This window comes from Lactuca virosa, chromosome 3, assembly GCF_052849685.1.
Source record: "Lactuca virosa cultivar CGN04683 chromosome 3, Lactuca_virosa_CGN04683_v6, whole genome shotgun sequence".
Taxonomy (NCBI): domain Eukaryota; kingdom Viridiplantae; phylum Streptophyta; class Magnoliopsida; order Asterales; family Asteraceae; genus Lactuca; species Lactuca virosa.
Genome location: NC_136428.1, coordinates 439842795 through 439856290, shown reverse-complemented (window position 1 = coordinate 439856290; position 13496 = coordinate 439842795). Strand labels below are relative to the sequence as shown.

General features: G+C 34.7%; 1 long non-coding RNA gene across 6 annotated transcripts; it reads right to left on the bottom strand.

Moving 5' to 3' along the window:
- Positions 1-5470: 5470 nt before the first annotated feature.
- Positions 5471-9411, bottom strand: LOC145167898 (uncharacterized). 6 transcript variants are annotated; one of them, XR_013741508.1, is made up of 6 exons: positions 9024-9410; positions 8005-8824; positions 6478-7328; positions 6055-6226; positions 5874-5976; positions 5471-5742 (listed from the first exon to the last, which is right to left on the bottom strand). It is a non-coding gene; the product is annotated as an uncharacterized LOC145167898 (long non-coding RNA). The 6 variants fall into 6 exon arrangements; XR_013741504.1 differs by having other exon boundaries at positions 6055-6970; positions 7083-7328; XR_013741506.1 differs by having other exon boundaries at positions 6055-6664; positions 7083-7328.
- Between the last annotated feature and the right edge of the window lie 4085 nt (positions 9412-13496).

Sequence of the window (13496 nt, the reverse complement as noted above, 5' to 3'; positions counted from 1 at the left end):
GAAGACGATTTTCCAGATGAAATTGATGATGTCGGCGGAACCAGAATAAATGGGGCTTGAGAGGAACGACGTACGAAGGCGGAGAAGAACAAAAAAGTTGCATGTTTCAGCGACTTTAGGGTTACAGGATTCTGGTGGTGGTGTTAGCATGCTGACTGATGGCAACAACTACTTTAGAATTGCAGGTTTCCGACGGGAGGCTCCGACTGGAACTTAAGGTGCAGATCGGTGTTTAGTGATGAGTTTGAAGGGGCTGGACGTACGATGGCTGGCTTCAAGTCTAGAAGGGAATGGATGAGGGTGATGGAGATGAGTGGGACCCAAAGTTTTTTATTAATACTTAAAATTAAGTCTATAATATAATATTTAATTTTACGTATAATTTTTTTTGATAAGGGTATATTAGTCTTTTCTTGTCTGCTGGGGATGAAAATCGCAACAAAAAGAAACTATAGGGACGGTCCGAGTGCAAAAAAAAAAAATGTTAGAGACCAAACGCGTAATGTTAACATATTTTTATATGCTAGTTTGTTGAAATGCGAAACTGGTTTAATATCCAATTTGGTTAGATCAATTCTTCTAGGTACCATATCGGTTAAAACCAAATTGGTTTTTGTTAGATTTTTTAGCATGAAATGGTTAACAGGTTTTGGACTAGGATTAACTTGTTTAAAAAAAAAATAGTTTCGGTTAAATCCAGAAAAATCCTAACTTCAGACATAAATTCATTTCCAACCAAATAAATACTTATATTATAGACAAAACTTCAAAAATGGTCCCTGTGGTTTCCGAAAATATCAAGTTTAGTCCCTAAGTTCAAAAAACCTCACAGATGGTCCATGTGGTTTCAAAACTTTTAACAAATGGTCCTTCCGCCTAACTCCGTCAGCTTTCTACCGTTAAGTGAGGGGCATTTTCGTCATTTCAATACACAGAGACCATTTATGAGGTTTTCTCTATTTAAAAAAAAAGAAAAAAATATAATTATTTAATTAAAGGGCCCCACCCTCCCTCTCTCTCTCTCGGACGCTAATACCCAAACACCACCCCTCCTTCTTCATAGAAAGTACCTGCAACAACCCCATCTTCTTCACCATTCTTTCTCGTTTTTCCTCCTCTGAATTCGAATGTTAGTTAACCAGATCAATAACAATATCAACAATCATATCAATCATCAAGAAACCTCAAAAAATCCTACCCACATCACTTACATATACATATATATGATATATTCACCTTCTAAACTCAAAATATTTTGCATTCACCTCTGAACAATAGATTCAGAACTTATATGAGAAGGGTATACAGATTACAAAAATTCCAGTTACCACCAGATATGTGTTTCATTGAAGAAAATAACCAGACAAGAACAATACAAAGAAGAAGAAAAGGCTACTGTAGATAAGAATCGCCTTCTGGCCAGAGGTGAGCGTGTTACCCCAAAACCAAACCGTTGATTCTGAGCGAACCTCGCAATCTCCAACACTCTTACTCTGAAATAACGTCTGCGCCGCACCACACGTCGGATACCTCCAATCGTCCGACAATTTATCGAACGACAAACCAGGTGCTATCGGGTATGATGGATCTCCGGCGGCTTCTTTGTACAAGTATCCACACGACTGGCACTCGAAAATTCCGGCGTTTAGGACTGCGAATTTCTCTTCTAGTATGCGTTTATTGAATTCTTTTGTGGTCTCTACCGATTCTGTTGGCGGATCCAAGATGGGTTTGTCTTCTTTGGAGACATCAATGGACTTGGAAGCGATTTGGAGTTTTCAGTATTTGGGAATAGGTGAAAAAACGTAGGGTTTGCAGGGGAGGGTGAAGTGAGATTTTGGTATGGGAGAAGAAGAAGACGAAGAAGAAGGAAGAAGGCTGAATGAGGCGAAATGTTGTTGATGTTGTGTGATCGGAGAGAGAGAGAGAGAGAGAGAGAGAGAGAGAGAGAGAGAGAGAGAGAGAGAGAGAGAGAGAGAGAGAGAGAGAGAGAGAGAGAGGGGGTGGGGTCCTTTAATTAAATAATTATATTTTTTTTCTTTTTTTTTAAATAGAGAAAACCTCATAAATGGTCCCTTGTATTGAAATGACGAAAATGTCCCTCACTTAACGGTAGAAAGCTGACGGAGTTAGGCGGAATGACCATTTGTTAAAAGTTTTGAAACCACAGGACCATCTGTGAGGTTTTTTGAACTTAGGGACTAAACTTGATATTTTCGGAAACCACAGGGACCATTTTTGAAGTATTGTCTATATTATATTTGGTTTTTAAATACAAAATAAAACATGACAAACTATTAAGTACATAAACAAAAATGTTGAAGCTAAAAGTACTAAAAATTATAGTCGTGATATTGGTTGTCTTCATAAAATTGAACAATACTAATCCGACAGGAGAATATTTCTGTTGTTTGGTAATATGAGGTTTCATGTCATAGTGGTTTCTTCATGATTGCAATCCTACGTGCATTTGTATGTGTGCGTGCATGCGCATGCGCATGCATGTGCATTGTCTTTTGGGTATTTTCAGTCTCCTATGGTTATTCATCATAAACAACATTATAACTATCTAGCACATTAATTGAAGAGCAATGTGGACCAGCTTGTTCATCATTTGTAAGACTCATAAGGAGCAGATGCTAATGGCGTTTTATGAACTTTTTAAGTTTTGTTTGTTTCTTCCTTATGACAAGCGTTAACATCATGCTTATGCTTACTTCTCTTATCTTTTGTGTTGTATTTGTTGCACTATTCATATATTTTACTCTATTGATTCTCCCAATTGATTATTTCTTTTCTCCATAAGTTACTTTTGGAGGTATGGGTGTTTCACTAACTTCTAACTTTGAATTTGTCATCCAGATAACTTCTCTATTTTCTAAACTTCTTCTCATCTCACAGTTTACAGTAAACAAAAATAAAATATCATCACGTATAACTTTTGATGTATAAAAAACACACTGCTTAGGAACGGTAAACCTTGCCATTTTTCTAGCCTTGTCGAAAATACCCAATACCGAATTACCCGTCCGATTTTTTTGGGTATCAGGTTAATCGGGTTAATTTTTTTCGGGTATCCGGGTAACCTGATTTTTTTCAGGTCAGGTATAAGGTACGTTTGTTGGGTTTCGGGTATACCCGAACTATTTTAATTTTTTTCATAGAGTTTGTACTCTGTAGCAGGTATTTTGATCATGTTTAACTAACTATCATTATTGTAAAACATGAATCTCTTGTATTAGAGCACTATGACACCAACAATATTAAAAGCAATTGTTTATATGTCACCATGTTTTTAAACTTAAATGTTTTTTAGATTACAGTTTTTATTGCAAATAACAAACTTATTATCTTGACGAAACTTCAGATAATGGCAAAACTTATAGGTACAATTATCTTAAACATTTTAAACTTTTAAACTAAGATCTTTAAATATATATATTTTTTTAACATCTTATTAGATTATATTAAGCTGTTAAAAGATTACTTGATATCTCAAGTATTATTGACTAAAAAATCTCAATGTTCAAAGTTTGAGTAACTTCGTTTATGTCTCGTTTGTTTATATAAACAAAACTAATAAAGCACAAAATATTTATTTCATTAAATTTATTTTCGGGTGCCATTAAAAAAAATTATATATTTCGGATAATACCCAAATTACCCAAACCCGACCCACTACCCGAATTATCCAAACCTGCATTACCCGAATTTAATTTGGGTCTGATAACAGATATTTTTTTTAACATGAAAAACCTGAATTACCTGAAACCCGAAAAAGTTATCCGATCAACACCCCTACATTTTTCTAATCAAAGTTTTATCCTTATTACCTTTAGGTAGAAGCATTTCTAAAATTTAAGACTTATAAAATTCATCAATGATTATAGTCCCCTATCTGAAACATAGTGCAGATCCATCAAGTTTACTTTGCTGAAATATACAAAGTTATCCCAAATTAACTTCAATGTAATCAACTTCATTCCGGTGTAAATATGATAACACTTCGTTAGGGTTGTTCTATTTAACTGGACTTGTCCACTTATTTTACTAGTCAAAGATTGCAAGAGGACACTAGCAAGGAAATTCCAACTTATTTTACTAGTCAAAGATTGCAAGAGGACACTAGCAAGGAAATTCCAAGTGACGAAGAAGTTTTTTCTTGATTTGAACATTCAAATATTCTCAATGAAACCATAACCATCTGGAAAAGATCTTCATCGTATGGTTCAACAAAATCACGATTAACATCTAGACTAGGCATAGCAATCAGGTTGTGTTCGGGTTGGCGGGTCACGGGTTGACGGGTTAGCGGGCCAGAAAACATAAATTCAACCTATCCCATACAATATATGGGTTGGCGGGTTACGGGTTGGTGGGTTGGAAACCTCAACCCAACCCAACCCATATAACCCGTTTAAGTATATGAGTTCATGAGTTCACAAGTTAGTGGATCGAACCCATATAACCCATTTAATAAATAAGCAACACATTTTCAAAATTGAGGTTTTTTCAACATAAATTCACAAAGTGATTAAAGTAATTAACATAAAAAAAAGTTTTCAACATAAATTCATAAAGTCGTTAACATCCAAATAAAATTGAAAAATAAAAACATTCATACAAAATTGATGCGTTTTTCGTTCGTGATTCGTGAGTATCTAAAAATGACGACATGTGTTTTTTTTATTAGGGCACCGCAAATACAGACTAGCTACATACGAATACGGAAGGAATACAATGATACAAAATATTATGAATACGAAAGGAAATCAGATTTCATTAAATATCTATTTTTTAAATGTTATATATATATATATATATATATATATATATATATATATATATATATATATATATATATATACTACTGAATTTAGGAGGACCGTGTTGAACACGGCCCACGAAGGATAATTTTGGAATTTAAAAAAATACGTTCAATATACGATCTTAAGGAGCTTCATATAAGTTAAATTTTGTTGATTTAGACATGTTGAAATGATCTTTTTCTATTTTTGTGGCGGGGTGGTATTTATTGTTTATATTGATAATGTAGATTGAAGTATGTAACCATTTTGTATAATACTAGTTGTTTTGTAATATATCTACTTTCCAAATGTTTCCATGGTTGCATAGGTTATAACCAAGTTACTTTTGCTTGTTTTCTTTTTCAAATTTTAAGTAGGTTTTTATTTTTAACATAAAAATTAAATAGTTGTATATTGCATATTAGGCAAGTTATTTTAATAAATTGAAATTTTGTTTTACCAAATCATTTGATTATGGTTGTTTATGTTAGATAATTTATCTTTCAACATTTCTTATTTGACAACATTTTATATAACTGATACGTTGTATATAAATAAAAGAAGAAAGTATGATACGTTGTATATAAATAAAAGAAGAAAGTAATAAATCCATTTCTTATTTGACAACATTTCATATGTTGTATATAAATAAAAGAAGAAAGTTATATAAATAAAAGAAGAAAGTATTAAATCCATTTCTTATTTGACAACATTTCATATAACTGATACGATGTACATAAATAAAAGAAGAAAGTATTAAATCCATTTAGATATTTTTGAAGGGATAAATGAATAAAATAATGTCATCTCTATGGACATGCCCAACAACTTAAGTACCGTTTTATAAAGTTGTTACTATGGAAGTGGTGTGTATGGAAGGTCCAGAGCCTTCAATGTGTACGATCCCCTGTTTTGAAGCGTGCTCTATAGTAGCCTACACAACAAATTTGAAAAATGTAAGGGCAAAATTAGTAAAACAAATTTAAATGGTGATAAATTATGAGGCATTTTTGACAGAAAGCAAACATGTTATAGGAAATCAACCCACAGTTAAGACAAATTTACCTTTAATCAAGTTAAGCAGTTAATTGGGTGTGTTTGTTCCAAAACTTCATTTTTCAGTGATGTTTCTTTCTATAACTTCTCCTTGGATAAAAGCAACACAAAGCTACAGAAAAAAACATAACTGTAATCAACCAAAAGTAGCAAAAAAAAAAAGATTATTCTAGGAAATATGAATACTTACCTTATTCTTGATGTTTTTGAGATGATTTCCTCGACTTTGTAAAGCTGAATTGAGCCCCTTAACCTTCCCCTCTAGCCCCCTGTATTCTATTCAGTTCCTGCGGATCTTTTTGAGTTTGAAGTTTTTTGGGGAGTTTATGGTCATTACATGCACCAACCAACTGGAAACAAAGCTGAATTACAGTAGATGTTGAACATGTTTGCTTGCATATGGTTGGAAAAAAAAATGAGGTTGCATTTGAGATAAGTAACTAAATGGACTTATTTTTGCATCACTTTAAGTCAATTGCCTATGCTCATGAGTCATGACTAACATAGACTATTTGGTAAATGTGTAACATGTACAACTCTTGTAGCCCCAAACCAGCCACATGTTACAATAGCCTAGTAACAGATGGTTAAAAGGTAAGAAACAGGGAATTACTGTATCAACAGGACCGCAGATGTTCCAGGAACACCACCTTCAACAGCTTTTACAACCAAATTATCTAGAAATTCTTCCAAAAAACAATTTGTAGCAGTGAAAACATGAGTGGAGCAATTTTCTGAAGGCTTAACGACAACATCATTCCCAGATGTAACTACTCCAATTGTTGTATCAACAGATAACACTGCAAGGTGGGTTTGAAAAATAGATTAGCAAACTAAAAAAGGTAGGCGTATTGTGCTTGCCAATATATTGGACTCGGACTAATAAGACAGATGACCAAGTGATCCCTCCAGCCCTTGTAATTTCTCCTTCTTCCTAACTACCCCTCCCCTGTCTATGTGTGTCAAATATGGCTTATACAAAAGAACAAAGTGAATCTCCATGTACCTTTAATTCAAATATTAAGGTAGTAAGAGAACAAAGAGCATGAAAACTCTTACTAATACATTCAACATTAGCAAAATTCTTTCCTGGTTATTGATGTGAGCTACATAAGTAATCAAATCAAAAACAGTAATAAACATCAGTATATAAAATTTGAAACCCCGATAAGTTGATTATAGACCTAACTTCCAATTAATGAAATCATAAGTTAATACCTGAAACTGGATGAATGGATAAAAAATTATTGTCCTTGGTTCCTCATAGGTTAGTTGCATTAGAGTTAAATAAATGGATCAAAACCCATGCACCTGTCTCTAAAAACCCTTTCATCCACGAGACTTTCAGTTTTAGAGATTCGCCATTATAAGTCTGGTTGTCGGTCTCATCAAGCAATTTATCAAACTTGTAAGATATTACCTCTCCTTATACATGTGCCCCTTTTTCAAAAAATTCCAATCATGCTATTCAAACACAAAAAATAGTAATAATAATTTAGATAATGAAATAAGATGGGGGTTTTATTGAATAAACATCAAATTTAAAACCCTAAATAGCAAAATCATAGGAAAATTGATACAACCCTTGGCAGAGGTGACAGTCTAAAAGCCACCAATTCTAGTCAACATCTCAGAGTCCATTTAAAAGTACCTTAATTTTAAAAGTGAAGTGAAACTATCAATTAACCAACACAATTCAACAAATAGCTTCTCATGATTCCAAGTACATATTGTAAACAAAATTACCTATATTACAAGAAAGAATGGGATAGTAGAAAATAAACACAAATCAAGATCAATCAAGTAAAATAATAGCCAACCCCATATTAACTCTGAAGGTATTCTTGTGGAAAAGCAAAAAGGGTTGTCTGATTTGAAAGGTTTAGCTGATTCAAGAACATTGTTTCTTGATCACTAGTCATACACCTTTCCTGATGCTAAATAAATGTTCAAAAATGAAATAAGAATGAATAAAACTATAGATTTCGGAAATCAAATCTTCAAATTACTTCAATGGAAAAAGAGAAAGAGGAGAAGGACCAAAAAAAATCAAATCAATTGCCTTCTGTTAGCATATGCATAGTTAAATACGTTGAGAGAGAGAGAGAGAGAGAGAGAGAGAGAGAGAGAGAGAGAGTACCTGTACAAATGCAGAACATGAGGATCTTTCCTTGAAATACATTTTGTATCTTCTCACTTTTGGGTCACTGAAGTCATATCCTCCACAATTCATTCAAACAGGTTCTTCCAAATGATCGAATTATAAATTACAAAATCTAAATTACAATGTGAAAATGTAAAGAATACAAAACCTAAATGTAAAAATGTAAAAATTACCAAAAATTACAAATTACAAAATCTAAATTACAATATACAAAAATAAAAACCAAATTTAACGAAATGAGACCAAATACAAAATTACAAAACCCACAAACCGTATATTAAAAATTTGAAATAAAAAATAAACAATACAAACCCTTGATTATACACACCAGAAATATAAATTAAACAAATGAAATTGTACAGACCATAAATATAGAAAAAAGATGGAGTCGGCGTCAAGAAAAGAAAGGAAGAAAACACAAGAGAAGAAATAAAGCATCCACACAAGAAGAAACGAACCTTGGAAAGTAGAACTGTATAAGTGTGAAGGCAGTCGAGAAATCTGACGTCTCATGTAAGACATGTGCCATCAAGAGAACGTTGAAAAGGATTACTCGGCCAAAATTAACCAAAACTGGCGGTAAAAGGGGAGGGGCAATGCAAGGAAAACCAGTCTTGAAGTCCTCAGCGTTAGCTTGACGTAATGATGATCAAAAGCAAGCAAGCAGCTCTACGCCGGGAAACGATGTCGTTTATGAGAACCTTAATTTGATGTCAGTCTGAGGCAACGAAGTGTTGATTGGAAGGAGGCAATGGAGATAGAGATGGTGACAGAACGGTTTTTGTTAAGTTACCATCTGAAAATTGAAAATTCAATCAAGAAATCATCTAATAATAGTCAATAAATTCAATGCAAAAATTTGTAAATCCAAAAGAATCAAAATTGAAGACCTAAAAAACATTAATTGATTTCCAAAATAGTTATAATTTCAAAAGACGGAAGAGACGGGAGAGGCGACAGAGAAGCACTGGTAAACGACCCAAAAACAACAATACCTTAGGAGTATATAAACGTGAAGGCAGGCAGTTAGTCTCTTGTCTCACCCAGGTGTAAGACGCGTGCCTTCAAGAGGAAGTACGACCGGGTGACTCAGGCACAATGAAGGAGCGCTGGCGGTAAAAGGGGATGAAAGCGTGGCAAGCAATTTTGTGGGAAACGCCGCCGATAATCAGGAAAACCCACCACCAAGTCTTATGCCTCATCGTGAGGCCAGGCTGACCGTAAACAAGCAGGTAAGAAGCTATCGTCGGCGTTAAACGACGTCGTTTCTAGAATCCCCGTGTCAAGTTAGCCTAATCAGGGGATAAGGGAGTTTAAGCAGCGCTTACCTTCCAGATGACGGAGGCGTAGGAGTGGTCGGTGGAAAAGTTATTTGTCGACGTAGATAGCGTAATCGTGTACAGATAGGTATACACAAAGGAGAGTTTAATTGAGAAAAAATATTTAGCTGCATATTTGTTTTGTCGCAAAACACTTAAACGTATCCGTAGAAATAGATAACGGATACATATGTTTTTTCCAACAAAATATGTTTCCGTAAACTATACTAATCATTACCTTAATATACACAAAAATATATTTTTTTTTGATTTTTTTTTATTTTTAGAAACCTATTTTTATCAAAAAATTATTTTAAATATATCAAAATTCATACTTTTTTATTCTCTATAAATAGACATCCATATTAATATAGTTTTAAGATAAAATAAAAAAATTATATTTTTTAGAGTTTCAGCTCGTTATTCATAAGTGAATAAAATCGGATCATATTTTTATTACAGTACATTCGTTATTCATTTATGAATAAAACATATGCTTAACATTTTTACAGTTTAAGTATCATTCATATATAAATATAACACGTAATAAGTTTCTTACCTAAAATATATTTTTTTACATCATCTTTCGTAACATGTTATATTTATATATGAATAAAATTTGTATTAGTTGTCGTCATATGTTATATTCATATATGAATAAAACATTTATCAAATTTTTATTCAATTAATTTGTTATTCGAATATGAATAAGTAGTATGTTAATAAAAGACGAAGTGTTTTGAAAATTTGAGCTACTTATTCATATATGAATATAACTTGTGAGGAAGACTAATACACATTTTATTCATATATGAATGTTGTAAATGTTTATTATATGTTATATTAATATATGAATGCTGTTTAAACTATAAAAAAAATAATCATATTTTTATTCATAAATGAATAACGAATGTACTGTAGTAAAAATCTGATACATTTTTATTCACTTATGAATAACGAGAGCTGAAACTATAAAAAAATAAAAATTTTATTTTATCTTAAAACTATATCAATATTAATGTCTATTTATAGAGAATAAAAATTTATGAATTTTGATATATTTAAAATTATTTTTCGATAAACATAACTCCTTACAAATTAAAAAAACAAAAAAAAACTATGTTTTTGTATATATTAAGATAATGATTAGCATAGTTTAAAGAAACATGTTTTGTTGGAAAACACATGTGTATTCCTTTCCCATTTCCGCCGGTACGTTGGAGGCTTTTGCGACAAAAATAAATGATTGGTTGAGAATGATTCCCCCATTCTCAATATTTTTTATTTTCTCAATTGAACTTACATCGGTATATATATATATATATATATATATATATATATATATATATATATATATATATATACAGAGAGAGAGAGAGAGTTAGAGAGAGAGAGAAATGAATATACCCTTAAAGGTATATAAGCTTACATACTCAAACACACCATAATACATCATTTTATTTGATATATTCATTATAATGTGCTTAAACTACAACCATTAACTTGATTTATTTTCAAGATTTTCGAAATTTCACTATTATCTTTCTTTTACATTACATCTTTTTGCCAAACACCTACTAGGCTATATATATTGTAGTTGAAAATGAAAATTATGTAAGAGGAAGATAAATGTTTAATTTATAAAAATCATGGAAGTAAATTAAGTTAGAAGTTAAATTATAAAAACATTTGACAATTAGAATGTATTATATGATACAAAACGATGTAGTATATTGAGTTTGGGTACGTAAGCTTATATTCCCTTAAGGGTATATTCACTTTTCCCATATATATATATATATATATATATATATATATATATATATATAGGGGAGAGTTCAATCGAGAACATTTCTTATCGCGAGAACATTTGAAAACAAACTTTGACAACACAATTTTTTAAATTAAAATCATCAAATAATATTAATATAAATCAAAAAATAAGTAAAAAAATTAAAAAACCCACCAACCAACACCACTCACCACCCAAACAATACCATCCACCACCACCACCCGTCACCGCCACCCATCACCACCACCCCCACCCACCACCCACGAAAACCACCACTCGCCAACGCCAACCATGACCACCATCCACCACCACCACTACCACCCATCACCACCACCCGCCACCACCAACCCCACCCACCACCATCACCACCACCCGCCACCACCACCCACCAAAACAACCACCCACCCACCACCACCATCCAACATAACCACACGCCTCCACCACACACCACCCATCACCCTCACCACCCACCACCAGCATCCATCACCGCCAACCACCACTACCCATCACCACCACTCGCCACCATCACACCTACCCACCACCCACCACCATCACCACACCCACCACCACCCACATCCACCACCCATCACTACCACCCACCATTATAACCACCACGCGCCACTACTACCAACCACCACCCACCACCTACAATGTAACGACCCAATTTTTACGCCCAAAAATTTCATTTAAAATAAGTGGTTTGCGAAACATTTGTAGTAAAACATCATCCGATCATATCATTTCATAAAAATATATCTCATGTCTGAAACCAAATCATAAAAGTAATAATAATAATGTCAGAGTACAATCCCAGAACATCTCATAGTGTGGAAAACCAATGTGTGTGTGTATGATGTGCCGCTACCGCGCCAGCTCCTTCCCCTTCGCTAAAGAGGTACCTGAAACAAAACTGTAAACTGTAAGCACGAAGCTTAGTGAGTTCCCCCATCGTCCACATACCATACAATCATATAACATACATACTGCCAGGTATTTCTGGGGTGCCCGACCTACCCGGTACGGCCATTCTAGGGTGCCGACCTACCCGTACGGCCATTCTGGGGTGCCGTCCTACCCGTGTCAAGCCATTCTGGGGCGCTGACCTACCCATGTCGAGCCATTTTGGGGTGCTGGCTACCCTTCGGTCCTAACAACCGAACCTCGGGGACTATTTCACCCCTACTACTACTATCACATATACCATAGCATAATCTATTGTCAGACATATCTGGGGTGTCCGACCTACCCTTCGGCCCTATCAACCGAATCTCGGGGACTATTCCCCCTCCTACTACCCCTATCTCATATAACATATCATGCTAGCAGCTAAACATATCATAACATACTGTTAGGCATATCTGGGGTGCCTAACCTACCCTTCGGTCCTAACAACCGAACTCTATCACTATCACATATCATATCACGCTAGCATATCACCTATCAGGTAGTAGCAACACAAATGAATATCATAAAGACAAACATCTATCATACGATCCCTATTGGTGGGCCGACATTGTGGCCGTAGACCCACCGCTACTGGAAGGTAACTCACCTCGTAGTAGCTGCTGATCTGTGCGGGAACTCTCTATCTGCGGTTGCTGCTCCGGAAATCCTATGACTATAAATCCCACAAAACACATCATCAGAGTCTGATATCTACTCTTTGGGTAAAATAACCATTTTACCCCTGATCAAGTCAAGTCAAAGTCAAAGTCAACTTCCAGTTGACCTGATTCGCCGAGTTGGGCCTCCAACTCGTCGAGTCCCTATCCATTCGATTGTCCTCACTCCCGTCCCTACTCGTTGAGTTAGGCATTGACTCGACGAGTTCTCCTTCTATTCAAATATCTAATGGTCCATCATCGACTTGCCGAGTTGTATGAACAACTCGTCGAGTTCATCTTCATCCGATGAACACTCTGGTCTGTGACTCGCCGAGTTGTATGAACAACTCGTCGAGTCTGTTCTTGAGGCAAGAAGATTGCCTTGGACTCGCCGAGTCAGGGCATTGACTCGTCGAGTCCCTCCATTACTGAGTCTGGCTTCTGATTCACTGAGTCCACCCATAGCTCACTGATCCCACTCGGCATAACTCAAAAGGGGAAAATCGGGGACTCGCGATTAGAGTCGCCGAGTCGCATACATGCAATTACTATATACTCGATTCTGCTTGAATCCAGTGCATACCATTCATAGATCTGGGTTCTTAGGGTAGGTTTTACACGTAAAGTTTCCAACTTTACGTGTATTCATGCATAAAAAGGGAAATAAGAGGCTTAACAAGGACTAGAAGAGTAGATCTAGGACTTATACACAAGTTAGGCTTATAAAGGCAATAGATCCGAGCTCCTAGAGCT